This window comes from Drosophila bipectinata, chromosome 3R (assembly GCF_030179905.1).
Source record: "Drosophila bipectinata strain 14024-0381.07 chromosome 3R, DbipHiC1v2, whole genome shotgun sequence".
In the NCBI taxonomy this organism is placed as follows: domain Eukaryota; kingdom Metazoa; phylum Arthropoda; class Insecta; order Diptera; family Drosophilidae; genus Drosophila; species Drosophila bipectinata.
This window is the reverse complement of record NC_091739.1, coordinates 19431755-19448553: the sequence shown is the minus strand read 5'-3', so window position 1 is coordinate 19448553 and position 16799 is coordinate 19431755.

The following is a 16799-nucleotide window of genomic DNA, read 5'->3' as shown; positions in this document are numbered from 1 at the left end:
TATACGTGATATTTGGGGTATCCTTGTCCCCAAAACAAAAACAAGAACGCAACGAATGAAAGAAAGTATCAACACAGAAGCCCGAAGACGGCAACAACACTTGTTTAAATTAAACTTTTTGACCCAAATTTATGTTTGAAGTTGATATGCATTTTCTTGTCCTCTGGCTGCTTCAGCTCTTCCTGCTCTTCTCTGGTAATATTCTAAAAAGCAAAACATACGTGACAGTATTTTGTAATTTTTCCATACGAAAGTGCAACCCAAATGAGTTCCGTTCGAGTTGTGGAAAGCGGAAAAGTGACAACAAAAGGGCGAGTTAGATGCAGTTTTTGTTTCAATCTTGGTTTCAATTAAATTGGATTTACTCAAGCTGGAAATTAAGTAAATTACTAGCCTCTACTAGCCTGAGTCAGGACCTTTTAAGATTTTAAGATCAATATCTTTGTAGTTGTGCCTATATATCGCCTACCAATTAATTGATAAAAGCCATTGGCTATCAGAGGCGAAATTTCCCTTATTAAGTCCGCTCTTTCGCCCTGATTTCATTATGATTTCTATTTAACAGACTCAAGACTTCAATATCAAGAATATTTAAGGGTATTTTTATCAGTCTGCTTAATTAAAGAGCCTGGCCGGAAAGGAAAGGGCGGCAGGGACGTCGCAAATTGTTGAAAATAAGTCAGTCAAAGAGGCCCAAGGCCATGGAAAGTAAGAACAAAGAACATGTAGAAGTAAAAGCATAAAAAATGAATAAAAAACATGAAAAAAATGGAGAGTGAAAAAGTCCAAAATGAAAATGATGCGAAAAGAGGACACTCTGGGAACAGGGAATATATATGTATGGGCGTACATAAAAGTGAGTACATATGTAAGGACAGTGGACAACTATTGGAGCACCGGCCACTTCCCCGTCAGTCGAGGGGACCGCGGAGGGAGTGCCCCCAATACATCTCCCCCCTCTTCACGCCCTGGCGCGTGCCTGAGCTGACTGCTAATTATGATGAAAGATTTCTGCATCTTTTAGCGTTAATCCATTTGGAAAATTAGAAATGAAAATTTAATGAAATTTCCACCAACTTCCTAACGTTTTTTGTGCCACTTTTTTTTCCTTGTACAAAAAGAATTTTGTACAAAAAAATCATGCAGAATACAAAAAATTGTTAATACTAGCCAAAATTAGAATAGACCTGTCCTTAAATTGGAAAATAATTTTTATTTACCTATTAACTTTTTTATATATATTCATGATTCAGTGTATTAAGAAAAATTACATTATTTTATTTAAATGGCAACCACTCATATTTTTTTATTATCGAACCTCATCTTTAGGCCGCCTTAAATTAGGCCATTTTATCATTTCATTTGATTTTAATTTTTACAAAATTGTATTATTTCAAATAATTTATTTGTAACTAAATCAAGCGTCAGAAGGTAGAGCTCCATATCAGTTTGATGTGTATATACGACAGTCCTCCCTCAATGATTGAATGTTTTTCAAACACGTTCTTTGAAAAATCTTGCCAAAACACAATCTTCCAAAGTTTTTTAACTGAAAATGGGTTAAAAAAGAAAAAATAGTTTTTTTTTAATCATATATTGGTATTGGTATTAGATTCTTTAGCCGAAGCTCATAAAGCTTAAAAATTATGTTTATTTAACTTTAAAATATAAAAATGTATATTTTTATTTACTTACAGCAGTGATTTTGTTAATTGTTTTTTTGAAGTTGATATAAACATCATCATCATTTAATTCTCTCCCAACTTCACGAACTATATTTCTAGCACTATCAATTTCTTCTAAAATTTGTTCACCTCCTCCGTGTCGGAAATCACCATACATATCATGCTTAACCTCATATAAAAGCTTATCCAGCTCATCCGTTGATTCTACGACTTTCGTTGAAAGGTTCAAGGATTGGTCAATTTTTTCCAAGCCAGAATCAATAACAGCCGTGGTCTGTTCCGAGACATCATCGGAACTTTGTGAAGTGAAAGCGTTATCTTTGATGCTTTCGAAGGAGTTGCACCACTGGGACGCAGAATTCACACTGTCCTGGTACTTTCGACGTGTCTCTAAAATTAAGTTTGGCACTAAATTCAATCGGTGCTTTGCTTCTCCGTTATATTGCATAGATTGCATAGATTTTTGGATAACTTGGATGGCCTTCTGTAACTCCATGAATTTTTCTTCTACGTTTGGATTTGCTTTGCACACTGAGAATAATAAAAGTATCATAGCCAAGATTACTGTCACCTCAATTTTCATCATCATCATTTTTAAGTTAATATAAAATAAAAAAATTGTATCGCCGGTAAGCTACGTTATTCGTGAAATACAAAATCAAGACTGATTTCGAAAAATATGTATATTCCTCCAATTTATATGCGGTAAGGTTTCATGACAGCTTCTTGGAAAACCATTAACGAATTTCTTTATAAAAACCATGAATTTTACTTTGAGATTACTTTTATAGCTCATATTTATATTTCTGTATTTAATGTTCATTGAAGAGAACACTCATTTTAATAATCATGTGAAGAATAATCAAGACCATCAATCAGAGGAATAAGAATGTGAGTCAAGTCGTATGGGCAAGTCGTATTTTAATATTGCTTTCGTGATTTTAATATTGGCGGAAATAATTTATAAGCTTAGTAAACTGTAGTAAATTCTCCGAAAACGAAAATTTACTTCAATTCGAAAAACTAGAAATTAAAATTTAATCATTTTTCCACAAACTTATTTAGTGGATTTTTTTGTCATTTTTTCCCCACACTTAAAGAAATTTTAGCTTTTGCACATAAAACAAAAATTAGTTTATTATTTTATATTGGATACAATATTATTCTCTGACATTATATTTATATTTCCGTATTGAATTTCCACGTAAGAAGAGGCATTAGAAAGCTATTCCCCTGGTTTTATTCTTGACAATGGGATAAAATACGGTTCTATTTTATAGTTTCGTTCGTGTATTGAATATTGGTGGAAATAATTTATAACCTCATCAGTCATTCGGTTTCTGCAGTAAATTCTCAAAAAATGAACATTTATTTCCACCAACAGTGGCAATTAACGCTTCTCTCTGTTTACCCAACCAACTAAGTTTTTCCAACTTCTTTCGCCTGTGTTCTACTTCATAACACGTTTTTAATTACCCATTCTCGGGCAAGGACACTTTGGGGATGGAGTGGAAGGTGGGTGGAGATTGGTGGATGACAGCCATTCTACAGTCATTGCTGTATTGCGCGACTTGAAAACAATTAAAAATGTCGTAATTGTCGCATTAATGTTTTTCTGATCACATTTTCGCTCTGGCCCTTGGTCCTGGCTCTTGGAAACCGGCCAAGGACAGGACAATGCAGGACACAGAAAGGACTCGGCACGCACAGCAATTTCAGGACAATAAAATTACACAAATTTCGAATTTAAGTCGACCAGTCGACGGGCTCCAGTCAAAATTTATTTAAATGTCAAAAATCATGCACGGGCCAAAACTCATTTATCCGCCATCTAGGCCAGTCCCGACCAACTCTCCTTTTTCAGTTTAAAATAAGCGCAGAAAAAAAGCAAAAAAGTTTTTGGTTCAAAGAGGCGGCTGCTATTCAATTTGAACGTGTTCCCGTGGCCATAAAACATGGCCGGGGCCTGTAGTTAATGGCCTATCCGATGGTCTAGCTGGACTAGCTTTGAATCATTAAACGCACTTGTGGCATCGACAAGGGGAAGGTATCCTTCGATATTCGGTGGCCACTGGCCAGCAGCTTCTGGCATGGCCTAATGGGTTTTAAGATTCCACCATGAAGGATGAATAAAAAATTAAATGTTTGTAGTTTATTGGGATTTATGGAATAACCATTGAACTAACGTTGTGCTTCTTTTGGGTCTTGTATTTATTATTTCCATAATTTTCAAAGTTTTGTGCTAGCTATGAGAAATTTTACAAGCTTAATATAAACTTCTCAGTTACATAGTATTTTCTCAAGCACCTTTTTTAACAATAATGTGCTGATAAGATGTTGATAAATCACAGTTCTCTTTCGACCTTTTCCCGCAAATTTCCTTGCCACCATTATAAATTCTCATGGCTGATTTATAAGTAATCTTCCTTATATGAATTTATCTCTCGAATGCCATCTTTACCATAACTGACCTCCTTGTCCGTTTTTATATTATTTATTTAGCATTTCAACAACTTCATTAACTGCAATTACGTTTCCTTGGCCAGCTCTGAATAATTTCCATTTTCCCCTTTGCATTTTTGGTTTCTTTTCTCCTCTTTGGTTTTCCCTTTATGGCTGGACAGTAAAAATATTTAAACTTGCTAAATGAAATTGCTGTCTGATAATGAAAATGTAAATAATGGCATATAATTGCAGGCAATGGGCAAGAATCCTTTGACACCGCCTTTTGGGAGCTTCCAGATTGCTTATGGGATTGACTTGAATCAGATTGTAAATCACTTGACAGATTCATTGCCAGCTGGTTTTAAATTTCACAAATATTTTCACGCCGACAGGAGGAGAGTGTGGATAAATAAACATTTTCGCTATTGTTTGATTTGGAAAAGCCAAGGGCAGGGCCACAATTGGGTGCCTACATCAAAAGTGACGTGTCTGCAGTGAATGCCGCTTCGTTCGAATTTTTATAAATCATTTGGAGTTTCCATGGCCCTTTTACAGGCCGCTCGCCGGCAAGGAAAAGCCACAAAACACATTCATCAAATCCGCAGAGTCATTCATCATGGGCAATATATTTGACATTGTCAGTGATGGATAAATACTACGCAGTGTCGCCCGCACAACAACTGGCGAAACGAAACAGGATAAACAAAAGCAACAGCCAGGACATTCAGAGCATACAGGGATACAGGATAAGGCTGCCCGGAAACTGAGGCTCGTCTGCATGCTGAGCTCGGTAAATTTGCACGTTTCGATGCATGAAAATTGCCTTTTGAATGAATTTGTTTTGGCCAACTAAAGAGCAGGTGTTTTGCCTGCAATCCAATTCGGCTTTAGCCGAATTCCTCTCTAAAACTGGCATTGCAAATATTTTGTTTCATACATAACAAGTTGATTTATTAGTTTGCATAACAAGATGCCAAGAAACTGATTTTGCTTACTTAATTCACCAAATAATGCTTACAACATTGAACGAATAAACTGCATAGCACTTGTAATGTATAGTTTTCATTTATATTCTTTTACTGTACTGTTGTCTTGATTTTGTGAACAAAATGATGGTTTTGTTTCAAATTGGAGTTGATTAGAATTTGCTTTATTTGTGGATATTAAAAAAAGAGCCAAGAAAATAGTCTAGACTTTAAGAACAATTTCGTTTCGTGTAATGTTAAAGAAAATACTATTTTGTTATATAAAAAGGCGACAACATTCGCGCAGTCTTACATTTCTGTGTGTATGTATGTATCACTAAGTACTGAGAGCCTTGGAGCTTTGAGGAAAATATATTTTCGATTCAGGGCCCTGAAGCTCATCACTCCCCTTTAAATATGTCGGAATCTCAGTGTCCTGCCATTTTGTCCCGTTTTTTGCCCTCCCACTAACCCAGAAAAATCATCGCGCTGGCCCAAGTTGTTTTGGGTTTTTTTTTTTGGCCCACAAAAAAAATTGTTTTTTGTTGCCACGCTGCCACATTAATTCTACTTCTTATAAATCTCCCTAGATGCTTCACAGGGCCATGTAGATGGAAGGACATTACAATTTTTGAGCCCCAAAGTTTCCTCAGATTGTCTGTATTTCCTTATCGCTTTTACTAAGAAAGCCAAACTTTGTTTACAATTCATTCAATTAGTGTCACATCTTTAATCGCTTTCGATTAATTTCCTTTACATATTTGTGTATATGTGTGTAATAATTCACTGTGAAAAATATCCTGCCATTTTCCACCATTAGCGGGCAAATATTGACAGAATTGTAATTCAAACAAATAATGTTTCAGCCAGTTCCCTAGGTCTCCATGCAAACCAAATCTCCTACGACCAAAGAGGTCTACTAGCAAACGTAGCCAATATTTAGCCCCTACGCGTTTAACCTGCCTAAGCACAAATATTTTTTTCTGAATTGTTTACACTTTTGTTTACACGCATAAATTCACAATGTCTGGTTAGCAAAAAATTTTGCAGGCTTTTAAAGGTGTTTGTTCAGGTTATATGTTTGCCATTACAAGTTCAAAAGTTGAAGAAGTAAGGACAAAAATAGTCCAGTTACTCGGCTTTATGCTATCTGTTACTTTTATTGCCCACAGTCTAGAATATAGTCTAGTATGGTATAGTATAGTCTAGTATAGACAGTATATAATATACCCTTGTAAACCACTATTACAGGGTATAAAAAGGCAGACAGTTTTTTAACCCTTTTTTTACTTTTTAATGTTGCAGACATTGGAACAGACATTCAATACATATTCATTCATATAAAAATATTGTATACTTTTGATCTCGCTGCAATCCGCATGAATTTAAAATGGTAAACCGCTTACAAAACATAAACAAATATTGTATATATTCAGAGAATTTTATGTTGGTCGGGGGTGGGGTGTTTTTAACAGGTTTCGGAAAGACTAAAAAAAACATTTGTTTAATGTATACAGTTGATATCAAATAGAACGACAAGTGGCAATAAAATCTATATAATTTCGTCCAACAGAGCAAAAATATTAGCTCATAAAAGGCGCACAAAATCTAATGAAAACAAACAAAACCATAAACAACATCACGATTGGGAACGCATTTAAAAGAAAAAAACACATTTATCTAATCAGTTAAAAGCCGGCATCTGAAATATAAACTACTATAGTTTGCAAGTAGTAAACTGAACGAAATGCATCCAAAATATTTTCAGAAACTAAAGAGTTTCATAAAAAATTACTAAAAGAAGTATATTTTATTAAATTCATTGATATCAAGCTGTTGAGTGTTTATTTTCCATTAAGCTTTGAGCTCAGTGACCGAATTGAAATGCTTTAAATATTGTTTAGCGATTTGTCAGAAGGTTTCTTAATGGCAAGAGACCCAAATCAAAGGACTACTTCCTTGCCCCACAACATATCAACTCGGGCCACCTCAACTATTAGGCTTAAACGGTTGTTTGTGGTTTCGGCGACCGTAATTATAAGTTAAGCTGCTATTAATTATGGCGTCGAGCTGAGAGAGAGACTGGGCTACAACCGACACATATGCATAAGCCAGGACACACTCAGATACAGACATCTGCTGGCATCAGCCCGATATACACATATATATACATGTATATACCGAGTTCCGTACATACATATATCAAGGCAACTCGATAGCCTAATCGCTTCGACAGGCAAAAGTCGAATTTCGGGGCGCAACCCCAACGAACCCGCAATTAATTTCCAGCTCAGTATCAAATTTCGATGTTTGTGTGTGTCTGTGGGGTTGTGTTAGTGCGGAAGAACTTTTACGCTAATTAGCAATAAATTAAATTTTTGAAAAGGAATTGATTGAGCTACGAAAACTCCAATTTTCACGCATTATGATAAATGGGTTTTAATAGCAAAGGGACTTATTTGGGTGTCAGTCAAGGATTCTGAATAAGGGATTTACAGCCAATGGAAAATCAATTATTGAAAAATTAAGTACATTAATTGTTTAACAGGTGCTCTAAATAGCTGTAAATTTATTTATGTTGTTGACAAAATATATACAACATTTTTTACGGTTCAAAACAATAATAATCTATTTTTGGAAGGAGGCTATAGGGGACTCTAAGAAATCGAGAAACACAAATTTTTATTTGAGAAAACTTAAGCTTGTTAAAGTGATAAGAATAAGATGGATAAAAAAGTACAAGGATTCAAAAAAGTTTGTTGTTAAGTTGACAAACTGAAATTCAAGCACCTAAACCTACTCTGATAACTTTTTCCCCTCCATTCTTTGTATGTACTTGGTGTTTAATATTATATTTATAATCTGGTTTATTTTTACAATTGATTCTCTTGGCGCAGTATCGATGGCATTCAAGTATGGCTACATACGATTTTCGTGTCGACGCTATTCTGGGACACCTGTTTTCGGCCGTATTTTCCCCACAGCCCGTCTATCTGTTACTATGGCCTTGATTACCGCCTCCGTCAGCTGCTGGGCGAACCAATTCCGAACGTAATCAAGCATATAGGGCCCCAAACTCAAGCGGAAGGGGAATGAGAACTGGAACGGGGAAGTGGCGCATAAATCAATTTGAAATGAAACGTACACTTCGTGTACTTTGTCGCTACTTGTAAGGAGCTACTACCAACTACCCTCCACACGCCACAATCCTCCTCCGCAGATAGCCAGGATTCCACGGATCGGCAACAATGTATCCGAGCAGCTCTACATAAATTTACCGTGGAAATCTGCATAAAATCAGCGCTAACAAGCAGCAGCCTCCGCGAGGAGCAGCCGACATCTTTTCCGGCTACACAAGAGTTTCCGTTTGACTGAGCCAATGCCACTAAAGTGGGTGGCTTAGGGGGGCTGTGTAACAGCGTACAACGTCTCAATATTGCAATCTTGTCAAGGCCGTGAAATTGACTGAATGAAACTTACAAAACTGTCAAGCAATCCCAGCATTTGGCAGAGTCAGAGCCAAGGCATCTAAAGGAATTAACCATGTGTATAGAGTTGACGAGGGCACTGAAGATTATTGCCAAACAGAATCAAGGATAATAAAGAGGATTTCCTTAATAAATTTCTTTAATTTAATTTTGTTTTTCATAAAAAGAGGTAATTGATATTTTATGAAATCAAAAATTAATTAAATATGGTTTTGTTTTAATTATTTAACTGGTTAGAGATTTACACATTTATTTTAAAAACTAAATATACAATCAACTCGAAATAAGATACCTTTTTGAAAGCTCACATACAGTTCCATTTTTGGAAAATTATAAAATATAACATATCAGATGCAGCCTTGTAGGAACTTCTCAAATTTAAAGATTTTGTTTTCATTTTTGTATTATTTAAGAGTTTTAGATATGAATTTTCTCTGTGCATCCATTAAATGGCAACACCACGACCAACATTGCAGCCATTTTCAAGCGTAAAACCATTGCAACCGTAAGCAAATGGAGGGCGATATAAATTACGGTTTCATGGCCGGAACGCAACTGAATTTGGTATCGGACATTGGAATTGGGTGAGAACGGTTTTGTTTGCATTGAGTCTGATGCCTCTGACAGCAATCACTAATTGCCAATGCGGTGGTTAGGGGGTGCCCTTCCTATACTCTATTGCCTCAGGGACGATGACAACTTGTTTACAGACCATTGGATACTGGGGGTAGCACTAGGAAGGGACAATGCCATTCGGATGCGGAAAATCTGGAGCACTTAACACTGCGGCTTGTTGACATGGAAACTGACTTAAGGTTAGCTGCTGCTACTGCCGTAATCCGAATGTAACACAAACTCCGCTGGCAAGTTTACGACAATTTGCAAAGTCATAAACTTGGCCCAGAGCAAGCCACACCAGAGCAGAACAGGACGGAACAAAGCCCGCTGGCCAGAAAACCATGGATCAGTGCTGTCAATTAGTGAATTTTAAGATGTGCTTATTTCTGTAATTTAATTCAATTTTCACCCTATTTTGATGTTATTTTTTTTTAATAGCTTTTAGCTTCAAATTATTTTAAAAAATAATCATTTTAAGATGCCACTCCTGTAACATTGAAATATACTTTCACAACATTTGTTCTTCATATTCAAAATATTTTACACAACTTCTCAATAAAAGATATACTTTGTTTTTATTCACGTTTCATGTTTTATATGTTTTTGCCACCACTGTCCTGGCTAGAAACAGAAACTGGGCTGATGTCCTTGTGGCTGCTGGGCAAACAAACATACGGTAACTGGCAGCTGGTCCTGGAGGATGTGGCCAACGTCAGACTTTATGTTTATGTAAATTACCATCTCTTCCGGAGAGTGCGAAATATTATCCTCAATCCCACGCCCACACCCACACCCACTCCCACATCCAGCATCTGTAGTCCAGAGTCCGGACAAAGCATAAACTTTAAAATGCTGACTAAAACAGGAGCACTCCAAAGTAATTCCATATGAAATAAATAGTTGAGCTGGGCTAATAAAACAAAGGCGGCAATACATCAGAATTCCATTTGCCCGGCGAGGGCGTCGAAGTGAGTTCCTTGGAGTGACACTGGCGAAATATGCATAATCCCAGTGTCGGCAAGCAAAGATTTCCGTCCTTTCCGCCCTTCACTGGAAAAGTGTGAGTGCTCGAAATACAAGTTTGTCATTACGAGGACAACCAGGAACTGACTTGGATAGAGATGAAGTTCTCAATGTTGGTACTCCCTGGCTGTCTGCTCTCCACTTCTCCTTATTTAGTTTGTTTTTTATTTTGTTAAGCCAAGGCTACATTTGCATTTGACAATTGCGCGCCACTGTTGTAAGATTTGCTATGTAAAGCTTCAAGTGCGAGCCACGAGAGCAGGCCAAAAAACACTGCTACTTGTCTATAGACTCAGTAGGGGAAAGTGTCATCAATTAATATAATAATAATTATAATGTTATCTTTTGAAGGAAAATTGTATGTTTTTCTATCATGAACTGATCTATTTATAAAACAGTAATTTTAATGTCATCAAGCTACAGACTAAGTCCATCCATTATAGCCTTAAATGTACTATTTAAATAAAAATTGTAATTTTAATCTTCAATGAATAGCCCACTTTTTAAAATTACCCCATCCACAGTGTATTGAGGGGGCAGGATGAAAACTGACATACTCGCACGGGAAAGGATGTGGTATGATATGGAAGAGGAGAATAGGACTAAGGACTGAATAGGAGACTAAGCGGAAACTGGAATCGAGACACCGACTGGCAGATGCTAATCCAGTTGCGCTTTTGTGTCATTCGCATTGTCACATTTACCGGGCTCTCGTTGATAATAGCCCCGGGCTTTATTGTTCCTCCGTAGAGCCAGACAGGCCCTCCCCCTTCTTCCACATGGTGACCCCCTTAACGGCGCCCCTGTCACATTACACACGCCACTTGGCAGAACTCATCTCATTAAGCTTTGCATGTGCACACTCTGAAGTTGTTCTTCAATTTGCGTTTGCTTTCAATCTACAAGCCAGCTAACAAGCTCAAACAATGATTTTTTTTTGGCTTATGTTTCCTTAGTTTTTGGTAATGAATTTTTTGTATATGTTTCAGCATGTAATTTTCATCTACTAATGTGACTTTAAGAGATCCAAAGAGAACAAGGACATTACTTTTCCGCATGTCTCCTTGTGGTAATTTATGTATTGTTCTGCGTATCAATGGAAACGGATGCGAAAGCCTCCAATGTGCAATTTCCATTATACGAAAAGGAGAGCATCGAATGAAACAATCTTTGGGAAATAAAAAACTATCTGACCATATATCTGGGCCTATAGGGGAATTATATGTACATGCACATAACATCGCCAATTACAGGGGACCCCGGGTGAGCGAAAGGCCTTTTTACGATATCTTTCTTATTTGGCGAAGCGGGTCAACGTTGCGGCTACTCAATCAATATTGGCCTCTGCCTCTCGTATTACGTATACGTCGTCCGTACACGAGTGTCTATACATTATGTGCCCGGCCTGTTGTTTGCTGACCAAACATCAGACCACCCACGCGAAGCAAGAACAACATTCTATTCGAATAGAAGTGAAATGAACAAATATTCCGAGTCGGACAAATAAATTAAATTAAAATGTATACAAACATAAATTATTTAGAGATAATGTACTGAGGTCAGTCGAGCAGCTAACAATAACCAGAAACCAAGAAGCAGAAGACGCAGCAACCACCACAATAAATGCAATAAAACCAAATTCAATTGGCGGCCATAACAAAGTAGAATAAGACAAAGTGGGAGCAAGAGTGGCCAAAAATGTAGGAGGCGGATGTCGAGGATGTTGGGGTAGGATGGCCGTGGAGGAGGAAGGCAAACAAAGACAAATAAGCGAGCAGCGGGCCGAGTCCCAAAAGTGAATTCCAAATAAATCACCGGGAATGAGAGAGCCCAAGTTGGCCGAGAGCCCAGCCTGTTGGCCTGTTTCACCATTTGTTTCTCGGCTGTTGTACATTTCATTTTGTGTGTTTTCTGGTTTAGTGACTTTGACCTGGCCGTAGAAATCATTTATTGAATTGTCTGCCGAAGAAAAATTGAAATTAACTAACACAACTCACACAAGCTGGTTTTCTCAAAATCCATCCTTTAAGTCTTGTATTTCTTGGGCTATTTTCATACATTTTTCGTTTCTGCTTTGGCATATTTTATTTTATTCATTTTTTGAGTATTGGAATTGGGACAAGCCGGTTATACGTTTAATTGAGTCATCGAACTAGTTGATTTTTCATTTTGTGGCACTTTAAGCATTTTATTGAAATAAATGGAAAAGTCAGGAATATTTCTCGAGACCATTTTGAGTAAATTTTTGTCGAAATTATTTCTTTTATTCTTTGGCAAAAAGTAAGGTAAGTGGCTGGCATAAGCTGCTTTTTTGTGATTGTTGCAGCGGCAACTTATTTAAATGCAAAACACTAAGAGACGGAGCACGAAGCACTACCATCCAGCTAAAGTCCTTTCGTATCCTTTCCCTCGCAACGAAATCCCTGAATTGTACCATTGCATTTTGCCGTATTCAATCTGAATGTCAAAGTATGTACTCAGACAGATTTTCCTTGGCGTTTTTTCCTGTAATTCCAGGTCTTCAACTTTCTCGTTAAATGTTCATCTTGAAAGAATACATTTTCAAGGCTTTTCTTTATTAAATTGAATGAAAAAACCCTTAGATTAGGAATCGCTAAGGATGACCTTATCTCAGGTGTAACAAATAGTTCATCTTACCAATCATTGATGTTTCTTTATTTCTGCATCTGTAATTGATTATTTATTTATTGGCCCTGACATGTAGCTTCCTCCTGGCGTGAGACAGCTTCTGGAGTGGGCAGTTGAAGTAAAGACGAAGTACTCGCCGAGTTCATAAAATATTCAACTGCACTTTAGCCAGCAAGCTGCCGCTAAGAAGTTGCCTGCAATAATGTTATTTTCCTGGCCGCACCTCGCCACGACCGGAGTCCTTATTCCGCAGAAAGAGTCGTCCGTTGGGTCGGGAGTCTGGAGTCCGGAATATGAGCGGAAATTGCGGTGGGTGGCTCAGGAAAGTGGTGCCAAATGGCAGATTAAAACGGTGTTAAGTTGCGGCTGACGGAGATTTCAGTTGCGGGCCGAGCGGCTGTGGCAGTGAGGTGCTTAAGATTACGCAAAGCGAATAAATAAGCTCAGCCCGCAAGGGATAAACGACTGTCTACTTCTTATCCCTCATCCGCATCCGCATTCGCAGCAGCAGCAACAGCCCCATCGCACTTTATCTCCCAAAGGACTCACTACGCAATCCCACTCCTTTTCCCAGTCACAAGTCCCCAGTTCCAAGTCCCGAGTTGAGTTATGTGTCCTTGTGCAATGAGGTAAATGCCTGGCAAGGTCCCTGCCTTTTGGCCCTCTCCACTCGGCACTAATTGCGCTGAAAATGCCAGGCGTTGCGTCTTTGTTCGAGCATTTAAATGAAAACTCTAAACATGTGACACCCTATTCAGTTCCACAGTTTCCAGAAGAATGCTAAACGTCCGGGAAACATTGAGAGCTGAATGCATTTGTGCAACTGCCTATGCAGTCGAAAAAAGGCTATATTTTTAATTAAAATATTCCTAGAAAATGCACATTTATATTTAAAAATATATTTATATAATTCTTTTAAGAATCTTTTTATTGCTTTTACTACTTGCTCTAATTTGATATATCTATTTATTTTGTTTCTTAGTATTGTGTTTTTCCTTGTGTATGAAAGAACTGAGGCTGAAGATGTTGGTCGAGCCACATCACTGGCAGGATAATGTTTTTCTGCTGAAGGACACAAGCGCCTGAATGCTAAAACGTCGTTGGCATTCGGTTGTGTAAACATTTTAATTTCTACTGCTGCTGCAGAAGCCAGGACCAAAGAACCGCAGCCTGCCAAACCCAAGACCAAAGCAAAAGCAAAACCAGCGTCACCTTGCACTGTCCTCCTACCTCCACTCTGCAGTTCCCCGTGATCCGGATTCGTTCTCAGTTATCCGTGTTCCTTGTTCCGCATCCGTATTCCGTATCCGCCATGTGGACCATGGTCGACCGAAATGCCTTTGTGCCCCTCGTGTTCCCTTCAGAGCCCTGTTTTGGGATATGGCCAAGACAAGTGTTGACGCTGATGTTTGGCCCAGCAATTCTGTGAATTTGCAGCTTCAATTTCAATGGGCCAGGCAGAACGAGGTGTCAGGGATGTGATAAATTGCGGTCCTGGATGAAATCCAAAAGACCGGAAAGCTCTCGGGAATAATCAGGTGCGATCTGATTTGATTTCGGGATTTACATTTCGACCCTGCTCAGGCCGGCTCACGACTCACGTACACATCGCCAGGAAAAGAACGGCGGGGGTCCTTGGACAGTGTATGAAATCTGAAGCTTTTGTACATTTTCGCTGCAGTCTCAAAATGCCGTTTATGCTGCATGCCTGGACCCACTCACTCACACTCACTTGCAGCCGGGAGAATATGTTTTTGTTCATTTTATGGCCTTTTCTGCTGCCATAAACACCAACACCTCGCCACGCCCCCTCTACACCATTTCGTGCATGGCTAAAGTGCAAAAAAAAACCAAAAACAAAAAATAGGGAAAGACATCTGAAAACCGCATTCGGTTTCAACAAACGCACACCCCGCAAGGGTATCCAGTGTTTAGATGTGTTTGCATATAATATTTATAAAATAGAGCTGGGTCAGTGGCGGGATGATGGGGAGGGGCTTCATGGCTCTAAGCTTTTTGCACAAAATATCAAATATGCATTTCAAGGATACAATTACAAAAGCGAAACCCCCACAAAGCCCCACAGCATAACCAGAAACACTACGAGGACGATTGCGAGTGTGAGTGCGAGTACGAGTACCAGGACTAGGACTAGGACCAGTAAACTTTTACAGTTGCTCATCCTCATTGTACAATTAATGTTGAAATTCTCAAATTTAGCAACTGAAAGGCAGAAAGGAAAGAAGCGTGGGCGGCACGAGTATTTGGCATTCGCCTTCGTTTGGCTGACAGTTTATTATTTTTAATGAGGCATATTATAATCAACATGCCACAGCCGCTCATATTTATTTCAAACAGCGCTCTGAAACTGAAAGGGAAACAGAAATCGTTTTGTTAGTTGACGCTGATTTTGACAGCGAAATTAAAAACAATGACAGCCGCTATTAAAATATTTATGTTAAGCAGAAATGAATCTGGGCGGCATAAAGACAGAGCCTCGCTTCTCTAAATCAAGCCCGAAGGTCACAATGCAATGCAAATACTGCGAATTCTTAAAAAAAATGAATAAAAAAGTAAAATACTAGATAGGTAAGGGTTGTTATTTATGTGGGAGTATCCCTACCTGGAGCACAAAACAAAAATATTCACCCGGCAAACTTTCACACCATAAATTAAATCTCAATGTGGCGTTAGGTAAGTACAATGACATTTATTATAATTTACCAGGCCCACAAAGGATACAGAAACCGAACCAAAATCAAATCGAATTTGGGAGTACTCTTTTTCAAAGGGTTTGGTAAAGGGCAACATTTTGCATTAAAATTTTGCCTCAAACGATTGATAATAATTATACATACAAGTAATCGCTTTAAATTTATTTTAAAGCTCATAGAAACTCTTACAAGAGTGCGGTAACCTTTTTCTTGGCTTAAAAAAATGCTTCAAAAATATGCGGCCAGGACATTGGAGAAGCTTGTAAACATGGGCCCGCATACAGGCCATTTGATCTTGAGCAAACAATTCGAGAGGGTCAGCAGAAGCGGCGGCAGAGTACACGACGATTTCAGGCTGACCTGTGACCCCAGGGCAGTGTCCGACTATTATCCTTTGGCCACTAACACTGACCGTAAATTGGCCGCACACTGGACCAGGACCAAGGGTTGACAGCGGGTCCTACCACGCCTGACCGCCGCTATGAATGTTGGCATCGAGAAGGGCTCGACCGAGTCCTCGTGTGTAGTCCAATCAATTTATCACTCGAACAGCGTCAAGGAAGCAGCTTCGACATGCACAAACACCGAAAAAAAGAGAAAAAATAATAATTTGCCCTCCATTAGAACATTTATAAACAAAGGATATTAGGGATGGATGGGGACTGGATGGCAACTGGGAACTGGGGGAGGAAAAAAGGTATTAGAGCACACGTTATGGGGCTCATTGAATGTGTCGCCAAAGATTTAATGGAGCACGAGAATGATGGCGGGCAAGGTGAAACTGCTCGGGCCACGTCCTCTGACCAAACACAATAAATCATAAAAAGGAGTCTGCCATTGGGTTTATTGATATTGCATGTCCTTGTTTCTGTATATTTCGGATGTATGTATTCACGGGGCAACAGCTCCGGCATTAATATTAATCAAATTTATGCTCTATTCCTCCTTCCAATCACATATTGTAGCATAGAGTGGACTTCCAATGTATATATAGGAATTGATGATGATCGGTTGGATGGGAAAAGTTTTACGCTCGCCTTATTGACTTTCAGCTGCGGCCTTAACAATACATTTTCTTCTTTCGCAAAAGTTTTACAATTTATTTTGGCCCGGAAAGATAGTCGGCTAAATCCAAAGTCTGGGGGTGGGCCAGGACACCAGCATGTCCTGCTCACAACTAAATTATGTTAATTTTGTTTTTATGTGTCCCGC